The sequence below is a fragment of the Ischnura elegans genome, chromosome X (assembly GCF_921293095.1).
Source record: "Ischnura elegans chromosome X, ioIscEleg1.1, whole genome shotgun sequence".
Classification (NCBI taxonomy): Eukaryota; Metazoa; Arthropoda; class Insecta; order Odonata; family Coenagrionidae; genus Ischnura; species Ischnura elegans.
Genome location: NC_060259.1, coordinates 74202591 through 74228363, shown reverse-complemented (window position 1 = coordinate 74228363; position 25773 = coordinate 74202591). Strand labels below are relative to the sequence as shown.

Here is a 25773-nt window from a genome sequence, read left to right as displayed (position 1 = left end):
CAATTAGGAAATAATGCCTTTTCGTTTGTTGCTTTATTTACAACATGCTAAGTATAAAAAGATCATATTAAAAATAATTGAAATAAAATTGTCGGAAGATAAAAGAGAGCCTGATGCATTTTTTTGAAAGGGTTATTCGAAAATATTATTTTAGAGGTATTTTAGATTAAGTGCAATTTCAAGTAACATATTCACCAAATAGATGACAGAATCATAATGCATTATTGAACTTTATTAGCTGTGAAATTCTCACGTTTCATTGTATTTTTTCTTTCGATATTGTTATTTTTCTTTCGTATGGTTTTAAAAAGCCAGAATAGCATAAAAATCCATTTCTAGCCATGAAATCTCTTAAATTTTCCTAGGGAGGACCCCCGAATTCCTCGATAAGGACGGCTCCATCATGAGACGTAGCTGAGGGCCCCCAATCACTCCATACCCTCCCAGAGTTCCGTTATTTCAAAGCATATAACCTAGCCTTATTAATAATGAAAGACACTTTATTTTTTCCTCAAGTTTATAAGCATTTCTATTTTATTACCGGTTTCGGCGATTACACCATTATCAAAGATTTTAGTAAGTATTTGACAATGGTGTAATAGCCGAAACCGGTAATAAAATTGAATTTTTTATGAACTTGTGGAAGAAACAAAATGTCTTACATTATTAATATGGAGCCCTTCCACCACGTACGTGCTTCAGTTTCGATTTAACCTAACCTTATATTGATCTTTTTCCTCTTTCCTAAAGCAATAATCTGTATACTGTAAAGATCGTCGAGTGAAATTAGGCTTTACTTATGCACTCTTGCGCAATCGATTTACCCTGAATTTACTTTTGGATGGTGAAAATCCACCGTTAGACCCAGCGCAGAGCCCCTTTGTTTTACTTCAGGGTTCTGGGGAGCGATTTGGGTACTGCGTGATGAGGCTGCCGCGGCTAAGCCGATGCGTGTACCTCTTCCATTTTCTCGTTTCCCCCGTATCGACCCTTTTCTGCCGTGTTCCTCAATTTGTGGGACTCGTCTCGACCGTTGTACGATTCATTTCTCAAGGTACGTAACGGAGGATACAGTTTTTCAATTCCACCGCAATTGTTTCGCTCCGGTGCCTAAGTCTGTTAGTGTGAGGCATTCATGGAAATTTTCTTTTCCTTCTCTTGCAGCAGTTGGTTCATAACAGGGAAAAAGGGTCCAATAGTGTGAAATGGCCAAGATAGCCTTTGCCATGAGTGTGAGGAGTTTGAATAAGTGGTACATGAAACGGTATCTACGTCTCCACGGATGTACTACTCGTGAAAGGCAGCGAGCATGGACTAGAAGATTTTCAAATAATGAAAATGAAACGTAGAAAATGACATTATTGGAATGCAAAAAGTATCATTGACGAAATGAGTCCATTAATGTTGTTTACCGCTTAGCTTTATGGTGGCATTTATTTGGAAAAAAAGGAATAAAACTTTGTAAGGTTCACTATTATATTAATAAGTATTATGTTATTATTATGATTAAAAGTTGCAGTTGAAGTCATAAGGCATTTATTTGGATGAATTTTTGTTGCGAAGTAATGTATTCAACTATGTATTTGCTTAGATACCGTAGATACCGTTTACATGTACCACTTATTCAAACTTGCTACACGTATTCAAACTCCTCACACTCATGGCAAAGGCTATCTTGGCCATTCCTTTATTTCCAATATGGAGAGGTTTCACTAAGTAAAGCCGGAAGTCATAAGGCATTTATTTGGATGAATTTTTGTTGCGAAGTAATGTATTCAACTATGTATTTGCTTTTGAGGCGTTATCAATTATAATTTACGTTACCAAATTGAAAACTACTAATTCTACACAATTCGACTTCATCCCTTAATTTTGTCAATTAGAGCTTTTTGCTGTATTCCATTACTTTTTTTATGATGTTTATAATTGAATTATTTTCATGAATACGTTTGAATTCTTTCTTGAGCAAAACATTCATGGACACCAATTAGTAAGATTTTAACTTTCGTTCGTCTGTCCGGAAGTTGGTTAGGATAGGTGATAGTAAAGCTCGGCCGTGTCTGAACCCTAGGTGTGTGAATTACTTAACACAGGGTAGGGCCGGTGCCATTCCCTGGGCCACATAGCAACACGAGGATTTTTCATTGGGACCTGGGATTTGAACTCGTGAGCCTTCGGTCAGTTGCCAAACGTCTTGCCAGCTAGGACTCCACGCTTCCCGTATAGGTCGTTGCTGGCGTTACTTCCTCAAGTAAACATTTGACTCACTATAATAACTAATGCGATGAACAGGAAGGAGTTTCTGAGAGGTTCGCTATGTAAGAACTTAAAGAAAAGGTTAGTGAAGAGTTTGATCTGGAGTGTAGCTCTATACGGTGCGTAAACGTGGACACTAAAGAAGGAGGACGAGAGAAGATTGGAGGCATTCGAGATGTGGGCATGGCGAAGAACGGAGAAGGTGAAATGGACAGAGAGGAGAAACGACGAAGTGCTGGACATGGTGGGTGAGGAGAGGCAACTTTTAGATGAGATACGGAAGAGACAGAAGGTTTGGATGGATCGAGTACTTAGCGGGGAGGGGATGTTGGAAACGGTGTTAGAGGGTAGAATGTTGGGTAAACGAGGGAGGGGAAGGAAGAGAATAGGATTTTTAGATAGATTCAAAGGGAGTAGGCCTTACAGTGAATTGAAGGAGGCAGTGCTGGAAGAAAGGGAGGCTCCCAGATTGCTTCTTTAGCACTCCATGGAAACCTACCTATAATAATAATAATGGCAAAATGGCATGGTGTGCATTCAGTTAAAATCTATCTTGCATAATTCTTCGCGAGCCGCCTCGTGGGTACGAGTGAGCAATGGGGCAGCGATGGGGGATTTTGGGGGATAAAACCCCCCTCAGAGCTCAGACAAGTTTTTAATTTTAATGTATTTTATTTATTTGGATTAATAATACTTATAGAATAGTGTAAGGATTAGTAAAATATCCCTCAGAAGGCCGTAAAACTCACCATTTTTAACCATTTATCTTAATTTTTTCTGGCGGAGGGCCCTCGCACCTCCCGCTAACCCTGGCAGGTATGCCACACCCCAGACACCCTAGTATTAGTTGTGCCTAAAACCCCCCATATCCTTAATTCCTGGCTGCGCCCCTGCGAGTGAGGCCTTGGTAGGTCACCTTCCGTTTAGAAATATGAAGGCAGTGCAGAACCTGAATGATTGGAGTACATTGAGCGGAGATCCATTTCTATTAAGGACACTTACTGTGAGTGGAAAGAACAAATCCTTGTACCTGTCCCTCGAGAATGCATTTTACCGCCCCTGTCGGTCATAGAAATATAGCGGGCTGTCAAAGTGATATTCTCTGTGTCGTTGCGAAACACGCTAGTTCTGAGTTGTCGTGGGCGTGGCATGTGAGTCTCGCTAGCTAGTCTCTGGAGGTTTTTTACCCAATCCCTCTAAAAGCTATGAAACAAGTTCTATTCACACGCCGCAATTGGAAATGAGAATCTCTCTCACCTGTATCTTACATTTTACTCGGATTAGATATTTGTGTTCATGGTCTCGAATTCTGTTTGCATACCTCTTTGAGGAACGGTCTTGCCAGAGAAAAGTATCACTTTACGGATTATTTTAAAAGGAATATCATATTATTGAGTTGTATTGTTTTAATAATATTTCCATTTTGGCGGATTGAAGTTGTTCGCTTGAAAAATCGAAGCCATTAAATGTGAATAGATTTTAGCTCAGTGTGATTAGCGTTTCATCCGAGCGGATTGCTTGAAACGATGTTCACTCCATTATGAAGTATTTTTCTTCGTACTTTAACGGTATATATGTTTTTGAATTAACTGCTTGAAAGGTACTAGAAATTGGGTTGAAATATTGTGTTTGAATGAGCATAAATCTTTCCTCTCTACCGGCCCGGAATGTAATAATAATGTAATGTAATTAGAAAAACAAACTGGGATATTGGGGTTACCTGAAAGCTGCCGTTAATAACTTCAGAATCTAGATAGGGCCATTTAATCATCAGAAAATTCGTAAAGTTTGCTGTTCCAAATCTATGGAGTTTGTGTCACAATACAGTCGCATCGCCACGTCTTGGGAAAATTCTTGCCTCCTTTCTTTCTTTTGCTCTGTATTATTTAGGGTTTTCCGATGGAATTTTTGGTACTATAAATTGGATACCCTCTTGGCCATTTGGTCCTCTGCGTACCATTTTAAATATTAAGCATCCAACGTCTGTTCCTGTTGCGACTCCGTGAGTAAACTATATCTGTTATATCGTACGCGGCAAGATTCTGTGGAGCTTCCGACTTTTCTCGTTGTTTACATTTAATCTTTAGCTGGATGCAAATATTTAGTCAGATTTTAGTTTAAAATTATGTAAGCGTAGTGGTAATGAGGCGAAGGTTATATATCTCACCTAACCAAAAGAGGTATTAGTTTCACATTAAACTTTCCAAATAATACATTACAATCTTCCTCTATGATTTTTGTTCTAGGAATACTAACTTGTGGTAGTATTCATTCAATAGTGATTTTCGTTGTAGTTTAAGTTAAAAATAACCTTCATTCTGGCTCAAACGAGGAAAACTCACCGTGAATGTTAATTATTACATGACGTAACCACTAAGCCTCATTGATAGACTTCAGTTTTTAAATTTGTTTCTCCAATCAGTTGAATTTGTTACCTTTCCCTGCTCATCATATTTGTTGAAGTTTATAACGCCACTAATGGCTTGGTCAGGAAACATTTTTATCAATATATATCATTATGCATGAAGCAAGAATGCCAGTATTTAGTTTCAATCCAGCCAATTGACTTGTACGATAATTTTTCCATAATTGTTTTCTTTCTCATTTATTGCGATCTAACCTATTAATTAATTAATTAATAATTAGCCAATTGATTGGTAATTAAGTAGGTCAATATCACACTTAAAAAATCGATTTATACTTCTATTAAATTCAATAAAATGCTTGTGCAAAGAGATCTTCAGACTTCGGCAGCCACGGAGATAAGCTTGCATGTATAGTACGTGAATACCTTTACACATTGTGTGATTAATAAGGAGGCTCTCCTGAAGGAATCAAAGAAGTCATCAGAGAAAAAGAGCTAAGCGGAAGTCGTTTTCCATCACATGCCATTTTAATCGTACAGTTTCCATTTGTTTATCGCGAGCCGTGAGTTAAGTCATGCACTTTGTTGCAAGCGACTTGGGGTAAGCAATAGGTTGTTGTTTTGTTATAACGGTAAATTCCTGTCCCTCTTTTAAATCGTTGATTCCTTAAGCTTGAAAAGTAAAACTATCCATATATATTGGCTAAATTTCCGAGTCATCGGCCTGAAAACTTGGAAATTCTTAGTGTTTACATAGCAAGGGGCGTGCAAAGTTGTTGATATCACTTCTGGTACCGATCAATGACTACAATATGGGCTAGTTGGCGAAGCGGTTCTCTGAGTGTCGTTCAGTAGCCAAGTCCAGAAAATTTTTGAAATAGAGGTTGTTTTTGGGGAGGAAAAATATTTGATAGGGTATTAATTTTTTGTTGCTACTGACATAAAGGGTAAATAGAAAATTATTTTGGGGTGGAGTTAGCTTATTTACACACTGAATCACTGAGTACACAGAGTCCGAAAAATTTCACGGGAGTTAGAACGTTTTTCACCCTCTGCTCTCTGATTCGTACAAATAAGTCGTGAACTGATGGAGTTGGCGGCAACTTTCGTTAAATTTTGTTTTAATTCACGGTTAATGAATGGTTTCATGCAGAAAATTTGCTAAAAATGATGTATTTCGTAAACTAAAGAATTCCTTTAACTGAATAAAAAGTGATCGAAATATAAAATGAAAATTTATAAACGAGCATTGTGTTATAAATTAGTCGGGACAAAGTGATGATGTATGAGCCATGCTTGGCGGAAATCCAATACACAGTCCTCCTTTAAGAAAACACCTTCTCTTGCATTCTTCAGATTGGGATTCTTACTTTGACGGAAGAATTAAGTGCTACAAAAGCTAAAAAAAAAGGCGTGAAAACGCTGTTGAAAAATGGGTAGGAGATGTTTGGGCAGAAAATGGCCCGAAGAATAATAGAACTGCTACCATAAAATACCATTTTCGAAACTGAGATTTGTTTCTAGGCCCAGCAAGTTAAGCAATTTAAGGGAGATACATTGCCATTGTGAATTCCTTTTTTCCGTGGAAAATAAAAGACCATTAAAAAAATTGAGATCCACTCCGCACAAACTCTTCCACGCTAACTTGTTCGGTACTATTCACTACAAGTGGCTTGGAGTAAAATCTTTTTGGAATCCAAGGTTTCGATCTCTTGAGCACGTTCTCAGTGGGAAGAAGTGTTGAATTTTATGAAAAATACTTAAGCCAGCGAAAAACCTTAAATTTGACTGCTGGCCACATTAATCGTTTTTTTCGCGTCAATAATTATGATCTTGTTACGTATATCTGTCATTCACGTGACCATTGCCCATTGCCCTCACTATATGGGCAACTTCGGGAGATGGAAAGCTCGAATCACTGTAGCCATCATTGTTCATATCACTTGATTATTTGTCTTTTGATTGGGCCAGATTTTCTAGACCTAGGATCCAAAGTGTGTACCATCTTCATATCTTCAACCGGAGTACACCTCTAAATCACATGATTAACCAAAGTGTGATTATTAGTGTTAAATTTTGATTTACAGATATTTTTAATGTTTAAATTAGACGATATAATTTTGAACACAGTATATCCTGGTAATTTTATTGAAATCAAAGTCAAAACAAGTCCTTCTACTCGAAAATTTGTTAGTATTTCATTTTGTTTCTATTGTTGGAGTTGTAAAAATAATTCCGATGTGGCTATAAAAGTTGGTTATAATGCGAAAGAAACTCAGTGGCATTGGGTATTCGGGCGGAAAAACAAAACACGTTTGAACCTTTGCTTTGATTCGCTAATCCTGAACTATAGGCATTTATGGGAGCCCCTAACCTGTGGGTGAATGTGAACAGGAGCGATTTCCAGATTCTGTGCAAGTGACTAAGGTTGAAGTGCTAAAATCTGTAATCACTGATTCCTGATTTTTCTGATGGACTGGTTCTGACGATAGCGTTTGTTAACGCGTTGTTTATTTAGATTGGAAATTTGATATCTATTACACTAAATTCTCGTGAAGGAGGATAAGTATCAGAATTTTAATAAAACCCGGTCAGAATTTGCACACATTTATATTTACATTCACAAATATCTCTAGCAAAGTAGTTGAATCCCTGTAATCAAAATTTGGTAAACGATGTGATTTTTGGGGCTTTTCAGTGGAAAAGATAAGGATGCTGGCCCAATTAAAATACTAAGTATGAAAGGATACGGAAAAATTATGGCTTTAGTCATTATTTTCTTCATTTATCTTGCCACTTGACGTGGAAATTCTGGTACATATAAATTTTATCTCCACAAGCTATGTGGCGAGAATTGTGGTTCACTAGTCGCGTGGAAGGCAAACGAAAGTGACAAGATGAGAAGGTATATAAGGTAAAAGACGTTTCAATCGATTCTTAAGATAACGAAACTTTTGAGTTGCAAAAGTAATCACTTCAACTACCTCACCATGAAAGTGATTAATAAGCTGGATATTTTAAATGTAGCTCGTTTGGAAAATGTTGTAATTTTCCCAACATTTATCTCGGCTTGTATGAGAAAAAGTATCGTGAGACTTCGGCGTTAATTCCATTTCCACAATTCGCTCCAAGTCATATGGCAAGGGGTGTCATATTTACTAGCGGTGATCGCTAATGGTGGTAGAAGGGAGGGGGATTTTTATCGTTGTCGCCATCCCTGAAACCGCTGTCGTCACAACCACCATCCCTGATCTTGCCTGCGTAAAATAGTGACGTGATTCACCCAGCAGCCGTGTCTAGATCTTGGCCGTTGCCCGATTGATATCCGGAGAACTCTTTAGATGCCTGCCGCAAAAGTCTGACCGCTTTCGACTGCTGCCCCCGCTGTGCTGCCGCGCCAATCGCCTCTCAGCACCCTCCCACCTGGCCCAATTGATCACCCCGTTCTCCCGCAAGCAAAGTCGTCCCGCCAACTCCCGCACCGCGGCGCTGCTGCGCCCCACCCCTCCCCAAACTCTCATAGTCCGCGCGCTGTCCAAGACGCGGACACAGCTCGCGGCGTCGCGGGCTCGCATCACGCATCGCACCGGCGCCGATTCCACGAGCGCCGAAGACATCGCCGGCGAGCATCCGAGGTGAGAACGGCCCCTTCCAACACCACGCGCCCCGCCTAACCCAAGTGCCCCTCCCGCCCCTGAAGGCGGACAAGGTTGCGAAGGGGAGCGTGCGAAGTATTTTCGTGATTCATTTGTCTCACAGCTGTCCCGCTGCATTATGGCGATCGCTGCTCGGGGTCGAACTTGCGTATCTTCGGGTTCGGCTGGGTTTGAGAGCACTGCGGTATATTGTCGTCCTCGTTCTGGTAGGTGTGCCGCTCTCTCATCGATTGAGCCGTCGCGACAGGGGCGCAGCCTGTAAACGCTGCTCGCCTCGTCGGAGTAACTTCCCTCGTCTCTACGGGTATTTGTGGTGCCCGTCGTGTTTTGTGGTTTATCCGTATTAACCAAAGAAAAGAGGGAATGGGAGGTGGATTCGTTGTGTTTTCAACCCTAAGGTGTATGAATGTCGCCATAGTACCGGTCCATTTGTGTGGAGTGCTTTCTGGACGCTGGGCGAAGTCCCCTAGGCGCTCTGCTCACCGCACTGGGGCAGTAGGTCGTCGCGATGCAGGCCAAGTCCTTTGCATGCTAACACTCCGGAACGTTGGTGCAGTTTGAGCGGAAGTATCTCTCCCCCTACGCCAGTCCGATTTCCTTGCGTATGACTTGTTTTAAACTTGCTCAATCATCGTCAAAATTTCAGTGTGTACGGTGTAGACCCTTGTCAGTAATTTCCCTATGTGGCTGCAGAGATTATTATACCTCTCCACCCACTTACTTTCCTAGACAAAGGCAGATTCCCACAATAATTATCTTGATACCCTATAACGGAAATATTATGACTATCTCATTATTTTCTTTGAGTTTCTTATTTGTTTTTTTGAAAGAGAGGTAAAAACTGACCGGGGTCTTTTCTATCTTCCGGGAATATTTGAAGAATATAGCCTAATTTTGCGATTTAAATGATGGTATCAACGTTTATTGTGTGGAAAATTACTAAGTTGCAATAAAGTGCCAGAAAATTATTGTGTGAGAAAGTTATTGCGATAATTACTGCGTAATTATCTAGAGTGCAACTCGTTGTCATAAATGTCAAAACCCGTTGGGTTAAGTAAACGTTGTGTGGAATGTCACTGTAAGTCATTTTTACTCCAATCTTCGTGGCAAAATACGTCAAATTAAATCCAGCGACGTTTTAATAATGATAGCCTAAGCTTAAAGATGGTAATACGCCTAAAATTGGGAAAGATTGACTTGTCTAGAGGGAGTGCTGTGAATCCTTCTATGGGGTTAGGATGATGCCTCGGTTTGTGGCCACCAGCTCCGCTGTAAGATCATTGATCCCTAGTGACTGGGTTGAGAGTCCCCTTGTGGTTGGGTTGAGAGCCAGGAGCGATGGGTGGTTTCGTGTGTCTTGAGTGTCGCTCGCCGACCAAGCGTCCCACGGTTCATTTCCCGGGGGCGTCGCCCTGCGGGACTTTCCCGTCGAGACGGCGTCCGGCGCCCTGAGAAAGAGCGCGGCACGATCGGTTCAGACTGCGCTCGACTTCCTAAGACTTCAATAGTGTGGGAAAGAGGTACTTGAGCTCATGAGCACCTTGAGGGGATTGTGGCATGCTCGTCACGGATGAGTAACGAGCCGTCTTGGTAGTCACGAGGTCTCGAGTTCGAATTGGCCGGGCGTGGATGTTATGAGAGACTATATGAATAAATGATCACTTAAGACGCAGCTCTCGTACTTGACTAGTCTTTTTCTACCTTTTACTTGTTGAAAACTTAAGCTATCGTATTACTACGTCCTCATCTACATTTTATTTCATGTATTTTTTTTATATTTGAGATACCTGAAAATGTTGATGAAGATTTACTCTATAAGTCCTGAAAGTTTTAAGTATTTTGGTTGAGTTGAAAACACTTGCACTTAAGGAAGAAAGGCACAGTACGACCGGTTGAGCAGAAGTGATACGCCCTCTTTACATGAAAATTGTATTTTCTCTCATGGTATCGTACATTTAATGGCTACTTCAGGCTCAGGGTTTGTTTACTTAATTCGAAACTCCATAGTTAAGTAATTTCACTCAACTTCGAAATAGTGTGAAAAAGGAGTCATTTTATTCCTCTGTGGGAAGCATGATTTTCGTTGGTGTACCTCCTTGACCGTGATTGATATTATGAATCGATATCTTTGATTTACTTTTAGCATTAGGTTTAAGCTTTCCCGGATCATGGTTAATAAATAAAAATCATATATCGGGTACTTTTGGGCCCTTTTTCAAAGAGCTATTGTGTCCTACGTGATTTAATTGAAACCCTGATGAATCCTTTAGCATGCTTTAAGAAACAAGGTTTTCAATACAAAAATACACATAAATTAGTCTAAGAATTTCTTGAGGCTTTACTGCTGTATATTGATAACTGAATTAGTTTATAATAATGATTACGCCAGCTTCTCTATGGTATCCTTCGTTTTCGAAATCTGTGGTTATTGATATATAGTCGTACTACGATCTTTACCCTTCTCTTTCACGTTATTGAAAATGCCCTCCTGAATTTAAAAGGCTTAATTTCTGCAAATATTATCATTATCAAAGGATGAGTAAAATGTCTTATGGTCTGACGAGATTGTATATTAATACTGACATTTAAGGAAACTGTTGAATCATCAAATTTTCGATCGTATTTTAATTTTTTCTAAGTCTCCTTTTTCTGCTAATGAAAGGCTTATGAGAAATTAAAGAGCACGAAAGTCACTGTATAAGGGCATGAAACTGTTTGCGGTTTCTCAAAATCGATTGTCTCGAATTTTATCGAGAAAAGTAGCGGTAGTTTCCTTGAAAAGGGGGTCTGAATATTCAATGAAATGAAAATATTCGTTGTGCATATTTCGGTAGTCATCATTAGTGCTCACAAATAAGGGATAATTATGAGGATAGGTTCTTGCCGAGTTTTTATTTTGCTATAACGGACCAATTATTTGACGGATTTTCGACCACATTAGAGATTGCCCTATAACCGACGTGTCTGGTTCCGACTTGTTTCTCTTCGTCAGGGTAAATAATGAGTCTGATCTCATGAGAAATATTGAATTAGAGTAGTCTCCGCTTAAGTATTCGAGATTGTTTGTGGAATCTCAAAATCTTTTCTCGTCACATCTATAGCTACTTCTAGCTCTCATCGTGTACTCCTATAGTCGGATAGTATGGATAAATGATCCCTGGACTTAAAAGACCAATCCTTTCCCCTCTACCCGTCTTTTTCCAAGACGAATCTACTCCTTAAAAGACTCGTTTAAAGAATATCTTGAAATCTCCAGGGCCTGTCGAGTAGACCTTAATCATCATTAGTCTGTGTGTATAAATAATTACATGTGAATAGATGCTGAAGTAAATTTGTTTTTGTCATAAATTTGAAATTTTCTCCTCGTTATCATCCCTAGCATATGCATTCCATGTATACAATTTTTGTTTGTGAGATACAGGCAAATGTTGGCAAGTAACTATTCTATACACCCTGATAATTTCAAGATGACGGTTTAAGTTTTGAACGAGCTGATTCGCATTGAAAAAAAAACACTGGTCGAGTGGCATTAACGCGTTTTCTTGAGCCTGACAAATGGATCCGTGATCTCAAATAAATTTCATGGTATTGACGCGAATGAAATAGTGTTTTGCGAATTGTGGGAGAATCGCGGCGTCCTTGCTTTCCCGGCCCGCCGCCAGCGGCGTCTTAAATCCCGATGCGTCTTTTGGCGGTTGGCGTCTCGGGGGCGGTCACGACAATGCGCGCGCACATAAATCTTTGGCGGGCGACTGCCTCCCGCCCACCGCTTTCGGCCACGTGCGTGGGGTGTGCGCCGCCCAATTGACCCCCAAGCGCCGTGCGTTAATTTTAGACCTTTGAATGGACGATTGGCGCGCGGTAAACTGCTTTGTCAACAGATCTTGTACCGTATTGCGTGACTGTAACCACACCCCGCCCACTCGTTCATTTGGTGGTGGATCCCTTGGCACGCGCCCCTATAAGCGCAGTCTCGAGATGTTTAGTGCAGTGAGACCTTTGCCGGAGGACAGGGAAGGCCATTGCTCGGAATGTGGTCCAGATTCGGTCATTCTCTAATGTTTGGTAATTTTGCCTCTTAAAGCCTCCTACAGTGGTGTATCCCGGGGGGTCCGAGGGGTCTGACCCCCCCCCCCCCCCCGAAATATAAAAACAAAATTATTTTCCTACGTGCAATAAAACAAAATATTGAAAAATCATGAATTTACAAAATATTTCTTTAACAAATGAAGTTTTTTCGATTCTGAAAAGTGTTAAAATTAGTTTAAAACCCTCTACTTAGTACCCTGTTTTAAAAAAATTTCCCTCTGGTATTGGACCCCCCCCCGAACGAAATTCCTGGGTACGCCACTGGCTGAGGGTTGGTTTCATTGTGTCTGGCTAGCCTTAGAATTATGCATCGACGCTACCGAAACGTTGAAATCAGTTGAGTTCTGTAAAGGAGAAACCATTAACTCATGGAGTGCACTCTCTCGCCCGGTCGTACGTAAAAAACACTATAAAATTCACTGAAACGTAAAGAAATTAGCGTTTCATCACTCGGAGAATCAAGAGTGCTGAGGGTGCTGATTAGGTTTAGATATTTATATTGCGTGCCAATCCTTACTCACCTATAAGGATCTTCTACACTCTCTTCTAAGAAATCTAATCAGTACTCACCCTTTATTCTTCGAGTGATGGAAAGCTTATTTTTTTACTTTTGAGTGCATTTTATACTGTTTTTGGAAATAGCATGTTTTTTAAATTTTGTTTTTAAAATTCTATTTCCGTTGTGGTCACTCTCAAGGTTGCTAATGCGTTATACACATTGTGTTGGAAGGGCTATAAATGATTGTAATGATTATAACGCTTAGCGGTGGAACGCATTGTGCGATATGTGTAAAATATAAAGTTTTGCCCATTCATCATGAATATTATAAATTTCCACCAAGTCAAATCTGGAGTCATCAATTTTACATTTCCCATGTTTTTGATTACGTCCCGATCGATCACCCAGCTCTGAGGTTATTGGTTGTTGAATTAGCGGGACACTTGTGTGCATCGAATCGAATGGAGTGGATGGAGGGATGCGAGGCGTAGTGGATGGCCTCTCGAGCACGCGCCCTTGGCGGGAACAGTGCGTCTTCCCTCAAGAATGCCTCTCGCTTTCTTCCCGCCAGACGTTCCCGCTCTCACCCGCGCGCCAATCGCCTTACTCAAAGCACAATGCGAGTCTATCGCGCGTTGCATTTTATTTCGATCGTATTCACTCATGGCTTATTGCGCTCGACCTTTATTCTCAATATTGCTGTTAAGAGGACGTATTTTTCGCGCCCAACCGATCTTCTTTGGCGACTCGCTTGAAATTTAATGCTGATATTTTATATGAATAGGTTCTATTCGACCGGGAATCGAGCCATGAACCTTTGGATTTCCGAGCCACGGCGCAGACCACTACACTATCTGGGTTCTTAAATTACAATATCAACTTTACCGAGGCTCATGACATTAGACGTTCTCTCCAGAATAATTTTTTTCTCATGGAAATTTATGTTATATCCGCAGTTCACGCGGGAGACTCGAAATATTACGCATCATGCTGTCGTCTTGTAATATTCTGCGTCAGTAAAGTAGACTGTTGTCACCATTCACTTGTGTCTCAAATCGGGTAATTTTACCTTTATATTATTTTCTCGTTTGTATTTTTGTTTTTATCTGAGATAGAATTATGTTGAATATTTTGCTTAGCGTGAAAATTTCGTGGGGATAGTGTGGGTTTTACGAGAGTAGTCTTCACCAAAAAAGCCGATCGAGAGGGAAGTAAGAGTCTCATTAAACTGGGTGTTACACGTTGAAGTTGATAGCGGTCGTAGTGGCTCATAAGAAGAGGTAATCTCCATACTATGGTAGTGTGTAAATTATAACCCACTTGCATATAATGGGTGGAAAGCAAATTGTGTTTGTTTTCGTTGTAGACCACGGATGAGATGCGAGATAGTTGTCAGCTAATCTTGATACCTCAGTTGAGATTCTCTCTGATTTTTTTTTACCTACAGCGAATACATCCATGCACGTAAGTGGTTGGGGAATCGTAACCTTAGACGGAGACGAATGATCTTCAATTTCCCTACCTCCTCCGGATCTCTGTTCCATTATCAATTTAGATTTAGTGTTTAGGTCTTTATGAAATGTCTGTAACCAAATAAGAAGCACATGTTTCAGAATATGTGTATTTCCTTCTTCAGTGCTCTTTGTTGTAGTGTGTTGAATCATTGAACTGTGGAGAAAACAATTGTACCATTACCTCCAGAGAAGGAAGTGTACTTATAGAATCGGTAGCGTCAGCTAAAAAGTTAAAGGGGACATATCTCTCTCGCTCCAATAGTCATTTTTCGTGAGGTGCATTACCTGATTGACACTTATGATAGCATTACGAAATTTTCTGTGTGTATATAGATGAACCTTTGTTAAACTTTGAATGAATCACAAACTGGAAAAATTTACCTCCTGCCATGTCAGATTTCAATTTTTCCTCTTTTTCACTGAAAAAAGACAGAATACGACCTTCAGAGTAGAAGTGATGATGCTTTCTCTGAATAATATTCATTTCATCTAGACATAAGCGGCTGAATGCAAAAATATATCCTCAATATACTTTTTGTTTGCGGAAAGGTTGAGTGGATCGTTTGCCACCGTGTGTTCCTGCGCGGCTATTCCGACCCCTCTCCCATCCCATCCCCCTGTTCCCCTTCCTCCCCGTCTCCCTAGTGGTTCTTGGCGCGCCCACCTGAAGAGATGTGAGAACAGCTGATCGGGATGAGAACGCTCCAGGTCTCACTTTCATCTAAACCTACCCACTTCCCTGATAGTCTCGCCGCGTTACAGTATGGCTTAAAGAGGCAAACGCCTAGGAAAAAATTACATTCGTAGGCGAAATATATGCTGGAGGTACTTGCGATTGGGAGTAAACTTCTTTTCGGCCATTTTTTCAACTCTAACGTTGGTCTTATCGGTGAGAATAGAGCGCAATTCGTACTTATGTGTGCGTATAGCCGGAATGGGTACCTCTAAGTTATTTGGTATTTGTAATTTGAACGGAAAATGTAAGTTAATTATCTAGCGGTTATTATTATAAAAGTTACGGTACATTTAAGGAAAGATTTTCATTAATGATCTAAATAAAAAGTATTGCAGATAAATTTGACCATGCCGAATCGCGTTTTAAAGTTTCTGGCGCGAATTTAGGAATTGTAGCTTACCGTTCAGGATTGAAAGCTTTTTCTTTGAGTATTGGACGGAAGGGATCAAAGGAAGTGGGGAGTCACCGCCTCGTTTGGGGGTACCACGTCATAAAAATCTCCGGTCAAAACGTCTTCCTCTCTTAAAAACTCCTTTTATGTTTGAGGCTGTACGAGCGACGTGGATAATGATTTAATTAATAAATATTTAGATACTGATTATGTTGGGAGAAAAATATTTTGAACCTATGTATTGAAGTCAGTTTCTCTTATTATTCGATTTCAGTCCATCCTTTTTCAGTAAGTCGTGTATGGTGAATTTCTCCGTCATTGATGATATATCGCCCTGTAATGTAATTACCTTGAAAGGCTGTTAGTGTTTAGTGTTTTGTGATAGATACGAAAACCGTTCTGAATAGGAGGATAAGTCACGTACCCTGTACTAAATGCTATTTTCCATGCAGTTAATGAGAAGTAGGAAATAGCACCGCGAGTGTTTTATGTGGACGTATTCAGGGGCTTTATTCGGATATTTATCCTGAATTGTACCGTCCGTATTTCTCCGCACTTCACGCTAGTCATTCGTGTTGCCTAAGTTCATGGGGTAAATCTTTAATGTGAGTGAAAAAATAGATTTTTCTGTTATCCCTACGGTCAATCACTCAGTGATTCAACCAGAAGGTTAGTTTGGTTGGGTGAGGTTAGAGCTCACACCAGAGTGAGCCAAAAGCGTGTGAATGCCTGATATTCATTGTAGGAGGGTCATATTTCCTTGGGGCGCCTCGAACTTCGTGATTTTTTGTTTTGGACGTCCTAAGCCTTCAGAGCGGAATTTAAACCAGGCATTCTATGATCAGTGGGCGAGCCCTACGCTCCAAGCAGCCAAGCCCCTGTCCGTGAGTTAATGAGTCGTATGATATAGGTTCTGATCCTTGTGATAATTCTTGTGTCATACACGCCAGTACGTCATGGCTTCAGCTTGAGTCCTGGCATCGCGCCTAGTTCTAAGTTTGTAGCGGTTACCATCAAAATTTTTAAAATGTAGGTAAACGTAGGTATTATCAGTAGAAATCCTCGTGAGTGGAGCGAAAACACTCAGTAAATTTTCAAAATCTGTTCCTTGCAAGCTGTGGTTGCAACTCTATGGGTAGATTGGTTAATTTCTAGTGGAATTGAGTATTGTTTGACGCAGCCTTGGCTTGAAGTCAAGGAGTCATGGGAGTTTTAGATTGGGCTAATGGATAAGACCAATAATCAGTTTTTGCTTTCAATTATTAAAGGAGATCATGGCAATGGAAACGTTTTTATATTCCAAAAATCTATCTAAAGGCCTGGTTGCTCCATACGTCGACTCCTAATAGTTAATGTCTACTTCAATGAATGAACGATTTTGGTGGATCGGAACGGAGCGTGTACGAATGGAAGGACCAAATTAGAACAGGTTCTATTTTCTGTTCGTGCATCTGCACAATTCGGGTGATTACGTGGTGCATTTCGGTATTCATTCTCGCGTCCATGCGTTTAGACATTGACTCGCCCATGTTTATGTACCGTGTAACCAGGCCTGAAGACAGTACATCAGTGTTGGCATTCTCAGGCCATTTTCGAGCGTACAATGTAAAATATTTGTATGAGAATCTATGCAGTGGAGAGCATTGATCAGAAGGAAGACGGCTGATGAGCAGTGGGTAATTTGGAGGGTGTGGTCGAAGAAAGCAGCCAGGGAAGGAATGAGTGAGAGGACGTTAAATTATGTTAAGAGGACTAAAAATGAAACTGGTGAATTATCTTAAGAGGACGCATCACTCCCTCTCGACCGGTCATATTTTACCAAGTTTTATGATACTCGTTTTATGTTTGTTTGTGTGTATGTCCTTCCGTGCTAAATCTTGCTACTCAAATTTCGACCTCTTCCTGATTATCTAGAGCGTTAAAATTGTCTGAATATATCAGAAATGGATGACTATGCAATATTCTTTCTCTTTTACCATGATCTAAAATTTATCTTATGTTGTATTCAGGAAGAAAAATTAAACATTGAGTTCAAAAATGATCACAAAAGTTAGTGGAGGCGCTGCAATCATTACAGGTGTAATGAAGTGTCATAAGAACACCAGCACATCAACGTCCACCGCAAGCCCAGTCGTTACAGGCCCTGATCGAGGCTCTAGCGAAGCCGTTTTTTCACGTGTAGTTGTTTTTCCACCGTTTTAGTTTAGAAGAACATTTCAGATATTAAAATCGAAAAACGTGCTGCTCATAGGTATCATCCTTGTCTCTTAGCATAAGCGGTTATAATCTTACATATGCTCTACTTTTTTCGTTTTTGATTTCTGCAATATTCTACTAAAACTTATGGTAACTTTCCAATCAAACGTACTTGAAATTTTCAATAATTCAAGTTTTAATGGAACGTGTTTTTTTATTGAAATATTTTTTAAATATTGTGGTATAATTTTCTTTCTATTCTGTCTTTAGTGATGCATTACCCATTGAAAAGTTAAGTGCACATATTTAAAATCTCATGGTGTATTGATTTTACCCTAATCAATACATGCATGAATCACAAGTATGAACATTTTTCATCGGAGAAAATAATTAAATAAAATTTTCCAAGTTTAGAAATAGGCTAATGTTGACCGAGCTTTACACTTTATGATCCCTAGATGATAGCTGAAGCTTTAAATAAGAAATACTTTAAGAACAAATCGGTCGAGGAGGGAAATTGCTTCAAAGCATTCGTGGAAATCAGTCATGTATTTCCATGTCATAATTTCGTCAGGATAGCGCCAAGTAAATTCTCCGAAAATTGATTTTATTGTAGGATATTTTACCGACCTTACGTAAGAAGTTGTTAGCTAAGCGATATAAAACTTCGTTTCAATGCTATTATAAAGGTAAAACTCTTCGTATTGTTGTGCGCGCCTACTCAAGAGTTGAAAACTTTGGGTGACGGTAAAGGTGAGGGAGTTTTATTAAAGGTAACTTGCCGCAGTGTGCGCGAGGGTTGGGGGGAGGGGCAAAGTGAAGGATGAAAAGAAGGTCATAACCTTTGGAAGTGAAGGTCGGGAGGTATTCTTATCAGAGGCTTACCCAGTGGCTCCCTTATCTCTTTCTGCCCTTATACTAACGATCCGACTCCTGATATCCTCGGCAGGCACGCGACCCTGGGTGTTTGCTCGCTTCACCTTCGGGCTGCCTTTTGAGGTTTGGTACCCTCGGTTACTCATTTCACAGGAATGAAATGAAAGGCTTGGAAAATATCTTATCTCATTTATCTTATATTCTTTATCATTTATTTACGAAACAACAAGAATCGCTCACCCAAATTGGCTGCAGATTTACGCTATCCCTTCAGATATGGAATATTGTTAAATTAATGTGAAAGTACATGTATTGTTTTCATTCGTGGAGGTAAATAATGCTGGAAGATAATTTAAAGGCCAATCCCTTTAATGTGATTTAATCAAGTATAACCCTTTCCAAGAAATTTCCGTTTTCGAACTTGATGTTCTTTTTTAGCCTAAGTTTAGTGCGTATAAGTTGGTAGTTCGCTCGTGAAGTATAAAATTTCATTTAAATATTGCCAGGAGGTGCGTCAGCCGGCTATAATTCTTTATACGTTTAGCGAAACTATATCTTCTGTAACTCAGCGAATAAAAAAAAATATTCCGAGTAAAAGTTTTTTCTCTTCAACTGTAGATATTTTTCTGTAGCTCTGGCCTCAGAAAATTTCTAAAAATAGAAATTTATTTTAACGCTTTGGGCATAAGGTGCCAAAGTCTTGATGTGATAGCACAAATTCTTTATTCATAACTGGATTCCATGCGCTTAAATTGTCGAATGAATTAAAATTTTGATGCAGTATTGCTAATATTATTTATAATCAATCTCATATATATGTCACTCGCTTCATTTTTATGCTTCGAAATTGTGTTGTAATGGTTAATAACGTCGTATCAGTTGGTGAATTGGCTACATTACCAAAGTACTTGACTGTTGTTTTAACGAAAAACATTTTATTTGTGGAGTGTAGTATTTTAAATTTAAATTTAATTGTAAGGAATTATTTAACATTATGATCAAATTTTCAGTATCGTCATAATTTTCAGCGATGATTTAGTTTGACGTAATCCGAATAGAATAAACACACAGCGTGATAAATGAAATGCATGCATGGACTTGACTTGGCAAATGTTTGGATTTTGCGTTTCAAAAGTAAACAATAAAACTTTTTGTTAACTGCGAAAGAAATTTCCAATGAATAAGTAAATATTGTAAATGCAAAAAATAATGTTTAAAATGCAAAATGGATACGGTTTTGATTCATGGGAAGCGTCGACATTTAGTAATGAAAGTGAATACCCGTAATCAGCTATCCACGTGTAATAATGATAGTCTCTCAGCTTTGGATCCATTGAATACTGTCAGGTGTATTGTATTATGGCAATGACTTATTGTTTTCAAAATTTCAAGCGACTTGCCCAAATTTATGATTAGAGGAGACAATCAGATAATGCTGTGAAATATTGTACTCTTGAGAGTCATAAAGAAAGCGGTAATAATGATCATGTGGAAGAGAGATTATACTCACCAAATTTTGCTTCCGGCCCCGGAATTCTCTTCTGCCAATGGTTGTCGAAACGGATGTGAACGATGACCTGTGGCTGCGTAGTGCATGGTAATGTATTGGCTGCGGCTGAGGCAGCAGCCGACCGGTGTTGAAGGCCGCTAGTGCGTGCGAATCTTCTGGCAAGCGCGGCTCACTGATAACACGTCACTGATAGAAAAGGGGTGTATTCGGATTTATGATACAGTTTAAACGCAGCGTAGGAAACGGACCTAAGAGAAACTCGAATTAATAACAAAGCAGTTCTTTGCCTAACTTTGGAATTTATTTTGTCGGTTGCTTGAATATGTTAGTTGCCTATTCCTCGTGTACGATGTAACTCTTTCCGAACGATTTTAAAGTGAATTCTTCTCGTATCAGCAGGACGTCTTTAGTTAGTATAAGACGGTGGGTGTGGCCCTATCATATTCTTTTAGGCCCTGAAGATCAATACGAGGAAAATCTGATAGGGAAAAGCTTCCTTTGTTTCATGGAATAATTTTAGTTGTTACGAAAATGAGGTTAATAATTCCCATTCCTCAGGATATTCAATGTTCGATCGACTTTTGAGTCTTTGTCCCATTACAAAGGCCATTCGCCAGCAATCAGTATACCTTGTTTGTATTAGGAGTGGAGAAGTCCGCCTCGAGGAAGGACGTCTATGAGCTCAATGGATTAAGAAATGGAATGGGCCTAAGCCGCCATTTAATAATGATGCGCGAAGTTTCGAAATCAATTGGATAACTATCTGACTCGGTGTTTCTCCCGATGTGAATTTACCCTCGTTGTTGTCTTTAAGGTTTGTCTAGAACCAGTTGAATTTCCTAAGAGTGAAACCTTTGAAGCTAATTGACTGGTAATAAAATCTATAATTCTGGTATTGCGATTAGCTGGGTGATTATCTCAGAGAGGAAGATTTTGATGTGTTATCCCGCTGAGGCTTAAGGGGACGCAACACTCCCTCTCGTCCAGTCGTACTTGGTCTTTTTTTTGTAACGTATCACTCGTTTGTAACTTAAGTTACCACCTTACATTTTCAGGGTATATAGAGTATCCTTTTACCAACATTTTTCTGTATCTCAAATGCGTAAAAATTTACACTGAGGAAAACCGAGGTAAACATTTGAATTTGAGATACAGGATAATGTTCACATAGGGCTTACTCTATTTGCACTGATAATTTCATGAAGATACTGTAAGTTTTAAACGAGTGATGCGTCACAAAATAGTGTTTGAGCGGGGGGGATTGCGTCCTCTGAAAATGCCTGGCATTTTGGGGGATAGCAGCACAAAATACTCATCCTTGAGGGTGATCACCGTGGTGCACGAATGAAGTTTTCTCTGGCGTTTTCCCGGCGTATAGCGTTTTGGAAGTCTACTCGGGTCTCTCGCCGGGTGAATGTTGACATGGCTGGCGACGTTTCGAGAGCAACAACTCCAAACATCCAAAACATCAGCAACCGTCTCAGCATTAACCGGGTGGGAAACTCGAGTAGCCGACGGAGATGGTGTACTACCGAAACTACTCTAAAGATACCCCGTCCTACGAAGAACGTTGCAGATAGAGGTGTTCGAAGTTTGGCGGTGCAAGAGCGTATGTTTCTGAAAGCGGACTGCGAATGGAATCGGATCGGGCACGTGTTCGAGAGTTTCCTTTCTAGTCTGTGGTTGCGCGGCCGCCCCGCTAGAGGCGGGCCTGTCGCTAGTGGCGGCGTCGAGGGCCGTTGTGAGTCGGTCGGCAGCCGTGGGTGGCGACCCGAGCCACGCATTGACTCTCGTTTCGGGCAAGCGTGGTTCACGCCCAAAGATCCTATTACAGAACCCGTACAGTGGATGGCCCCCATATCTTGGAGAATTATCTCTTTTATGGTATCCCGAGGAAATAGCTGGTGGTCGCAAGTCATCATGAAACGTAGTTCCGGCAATAGCACGATTGAAGACGCGGATGGATCTTTGTTTGAGAGGCTATTCTTTCGATTTTGTTCTGAAATTAAGTGTCAGATAGATCACAGCCGAAGAAACGACCCAAAAGCTGTCCTGTGGACAAAAGTTGCCTCTTATTACCGTGTGGAGGGTAAAAAGAATAAATTATATGCAACAGGTAATTTAATTAAAGAAGGGCATCGTACTTACGCACAAAATACTGCAATGTACAATTTAATGTTGACGTTCCAAACCTTAGGGACATTTGAGTGTATAAAATTAGTTTTGTAAAAGTATTTTAGCTTCGGTAGTTATTATGAATAACAAAAGCACGGAGATTTTTATAACCCCACTTCAATATCTACGGAAAAAAATTAATCGTGCGTAATCTCTGAGGGTAGCGCGGAAAGGTTTGGTCCCTTTACACGGCATGCGCTGCATTCGAAGGGCAACTAGTTGTTCGACGTGAGCTCTAGCCTCTCCTATCACAGCCCACCATTTGGTTGAAACACTGAGCGATTGGCTAAAATATGTAGGTATGGCTAAAATATATATAAACTCAGGGATGTTGAAGAAGTACTTTTGAAATGAACTCCGAGAAAAGTAAAGCGTTCTTCTTGTTACATGCGATCCAACTGTGTGCATGAAGTTTACGGTATCTGGCCTCTTGTATAGAACTTTCACGGGAACTTTCACAAGTAGTTGGATGTACCTATTACACTTTTTTTACGGAGTTATCTTAAATTTTTAGAACTTCCGTATATACGTATGTCTTAACTTTTTCACAGTTCGTTTTCCGTCTTACAGAATTACTTGGTGTGACTATCTACAGATCTTTCCTGAAAAATTTCGGGTCTTTTTCCCTCTCTTCACGTTACGAGTTTCAACGCCATCCGATTATGACAATGGATTGGCATACGGGAGGGTTAGGTTGCCTTTTCGGGAATAGTGACGTGAGGCGAAACCCTACCGGAGCAGTATGGTTTAGGGTGTCAGGGACCACGCCAGAAAATGGTTTTTCAGGTCTGAGGGAATATCGTCAGACTGCCATGCCTGTAGATAAGAAGGTCCTTCTTTCAATATGCGACGCTGTCCTAGTTCCTTGAGCCATCGGAAAAAAACGTTTGTACTCCTTTGTGGAGAACTTAACTCTCTTATAGGCCCAAATCACTCTTTGGGGGGACTGGGTTTTGAGAACAGTGTAGGATATGAATCGAATGTAGCCACTAACGCATCTGATCCCATTTCAAGGATGAGGTCTGACTCCCTGGGCCTCGCCCAATGTTGCTTTTACCCAGAGATATTATTTATGTTTTTAAGGCGACAGAATTGTCCTCTCGATCTTCTGCAGCCACGTGTAGTGGGTCCAGGTTCTGAAGGGTCTTCATTGCCAGAGCTGGAGTTTTTTTTGCTCGTGTAATACCGAGACAGGCCGTTCTTTGGAAATGGTTGAGCATGCTCCTTACAGTAATCTCCTGAGTCCTTTTCACCAGATCAAAGAGCAGTGTAGAAAGCGAGGCTTCTTTACTGCATTGCACCACCAATTCATGACTTTAGGTTGAAGACCAATGGTCTGGCCGGGGCCTTCCTGCGCATCCATGGAGAGGCACAAGATTTTTCCAACTTGGTACTTATGTTCCTGCAGTTTAGTTTTTAGTCTAAAATGACCTCCAAGTACTTCACAGAGTTTGAGGGTTGTATTATCTACCACGTGAATGAAGGAAATGTGAAGCCCTCTCGTTTCCTTACGTTGGTGAAAAGGACAACTTTATTTTTGTCTGAATTCACGGTCAGCCCTATTTTAGTGCGCACTTATTGTTAGATGTTATGTCCAGGGTTTTCTGCAACAGTCCCGAATCTGTCTAGAAATCTTACTGTGATTATGACCACGATGTCGTCTGCGTCCCCTTGTGTGAATGTCCCTGTCTTATTAAAATCCGGAATAAGGCTGCTGACTACCACGGTCCACAAATGAAGGGAGGGGACACAACTTCGTGGTAAAACCACGAGTCACTGACACCATTGCAGAGTTTTCCGTGATTGTAGCCTTCACGGTTCTTTGCTCGATCATATATCTAATCCGTCGTATAACATGGGTGTGGATTCCATGTCTCTCAGCTGAAAAGCAGATCTATTAAAAAGAAGTATTATTGAGAGCCCCCTCAAGATCAAGGAATAACCCCAGCCAAAAAAAAAAAACTATAGCTCAACACGTTATCGAGTGTAGAGAAAATTTTGTTGAGATTCAGAACATAATGAGAGGTTTTCTAAAATTTCTCTGCTTTCACCTAAACGCGAAGGAAAAATAAAAAATGGTAACTCAGGCACAAGTTTTTAATAGAACTTGGCATAAAGAGAGGAGGAAGAGGTTGACCACATCTTCATTTGGGGGTGCTAAGATATACTATGTTGAGGGAAGAAGTGGGCGATAATCAGGCTGAGGACATCGCCAAAAATGCAGATTAGTTTTTTACTCGAAATTGCAAATTTAAGTTATAAGTTCATTAGGATAATTTGTGGCGAAATTAAATTTCAAGTGCCTAAAAATTATATTTAATCTATAAATTCTTTTTCATGCTGATATTGCTTATTGAAGGGCCAAGTAAGGAAATGTTATTTTTGGTATCCTCAAACCTATTTTTATTGTTCAGCTTGTCTGTTATTTCAGTTTCTTTTTAATAGGCTAAAATCGTCTAAAATTATATTTTATAAAGAGTCGAAAAACTATGGGAATTTTATGTGATGTGTACCTGTGGTGGTTTCTATTGCTCAAAACATGTTCTTGAAGGCACCCATTAGTATTTTTGAGTTAAAAGAGTTCAAAGTGCCCAAAGAGTTAAAAGTGTCCGAAGTGTTTGCTGCTCTTGTTGGAAACATGGCTAAATACTGCATTATTTGTTCAATAAATATGTGCTGAAAAATAGCCTTGAAAGGAAAGTTTCGGGTGTTCTGTTGCCTTCTTCTCTTTGTCATTTTTATTTGATCGTTTCAAATCCGAATCTGAGAATTTTCTGTAAAATTGGCGACGCATTGCAAAACATTGTAAAACTGGAAAGATATTTCTTCAAAGTACAAAACTTGAATACATGGCACTACCAAAAAAATTTTCCCATGAATATTTTTCCCCGGCGAACCAATTGGGCTCCGAAAGAAAATTGGTATGTCCTGCCCATCTCCCCAAAACACCGCTCTCCCCAGACTTAGTGAAACAAGCCTGAGATAGGTGTTCTTATTTATTGATAATTGAATCCTATTTATTCAGTAACGAATGTGAAATTTTTCATCATTGTCTTCCGTCTCGTCGGATTTTTTTCAAATTTAAAAATACCTACGCGAAAAGTAAAAAAATACCTAAATATGTTACATCAACATTTAACTACTCGAAAGGTGCTGCTAATTATATACTCAGGATTTGGAATGTGACTCGTTTCCTTCTCTTCCAACAACATGGTACCTAATGCTTCCTTGTTGGTGAATTTACAGAACATAGTTTAACCGGGTTGGAATGTAGAATCCGGGTTCAAGGATGTATAACTATTTTACTGATAAATCCGAGCACCATTAGCAAAGTTTGCTGCATTTTTCTCCGAGATGAGACGAGAGAAAATGATCAATTTCGGATTTAGCTGTGAAAAATACGTAGGAATAGATAATAAAAAATATCGATTGCTGGCTTCTTTAGTGTATCGTGGAGAAAATAAGTTTTTGTGGAAACGGTGGATACTGACAAAATAAGCCAATTTTCCA

General features: G+C 39.9%; 1 protein-coding gene and 1 long non-coding RNA gene across 5 annotated transcripts in view; one reads left to right on the top strand and one right to left on the bottom strand.

The window, feature by feature from the left end:
- LOC124171894 overlaps window positions 1–20643 on the bottom strand; it is a 74998-nt gene extending 54355 nt beyond the window's left edge. The window contains exon 1 of the long non-coding RNA XR_006868004.1: window positions 20089–20643. This is a non-coding gene — a long non-coding RNA (uncharacterized LOC124171894). The remainder of the gene's footprint in view (window positions 1–20088) is intronic.
- The window catches only part of LOC124171893 (adenosylhomocysteinase-like 1), a 153136-nt gene that overhangs the window by 52430 nt on the left and 74933 nt on the right, over window positions 1–25773 (top strand). For 2 of the 4 annotated variants that reach the window (XM_046551286.1, XM_046551285.1), the window contains exon 1: window positions 8150–8256. The exons of the other annotated variants lie outside the window; for them this stretch is intronic. The gene's annotated coding sequence lies outside the window, so the exon portion shown is untranslated. Of the gene's footprint in view, window positions 1–8149; window positions 8257–25773 lie in introns of those variants that run through there. 4 annotated transcript variants of the gene reach the window in all.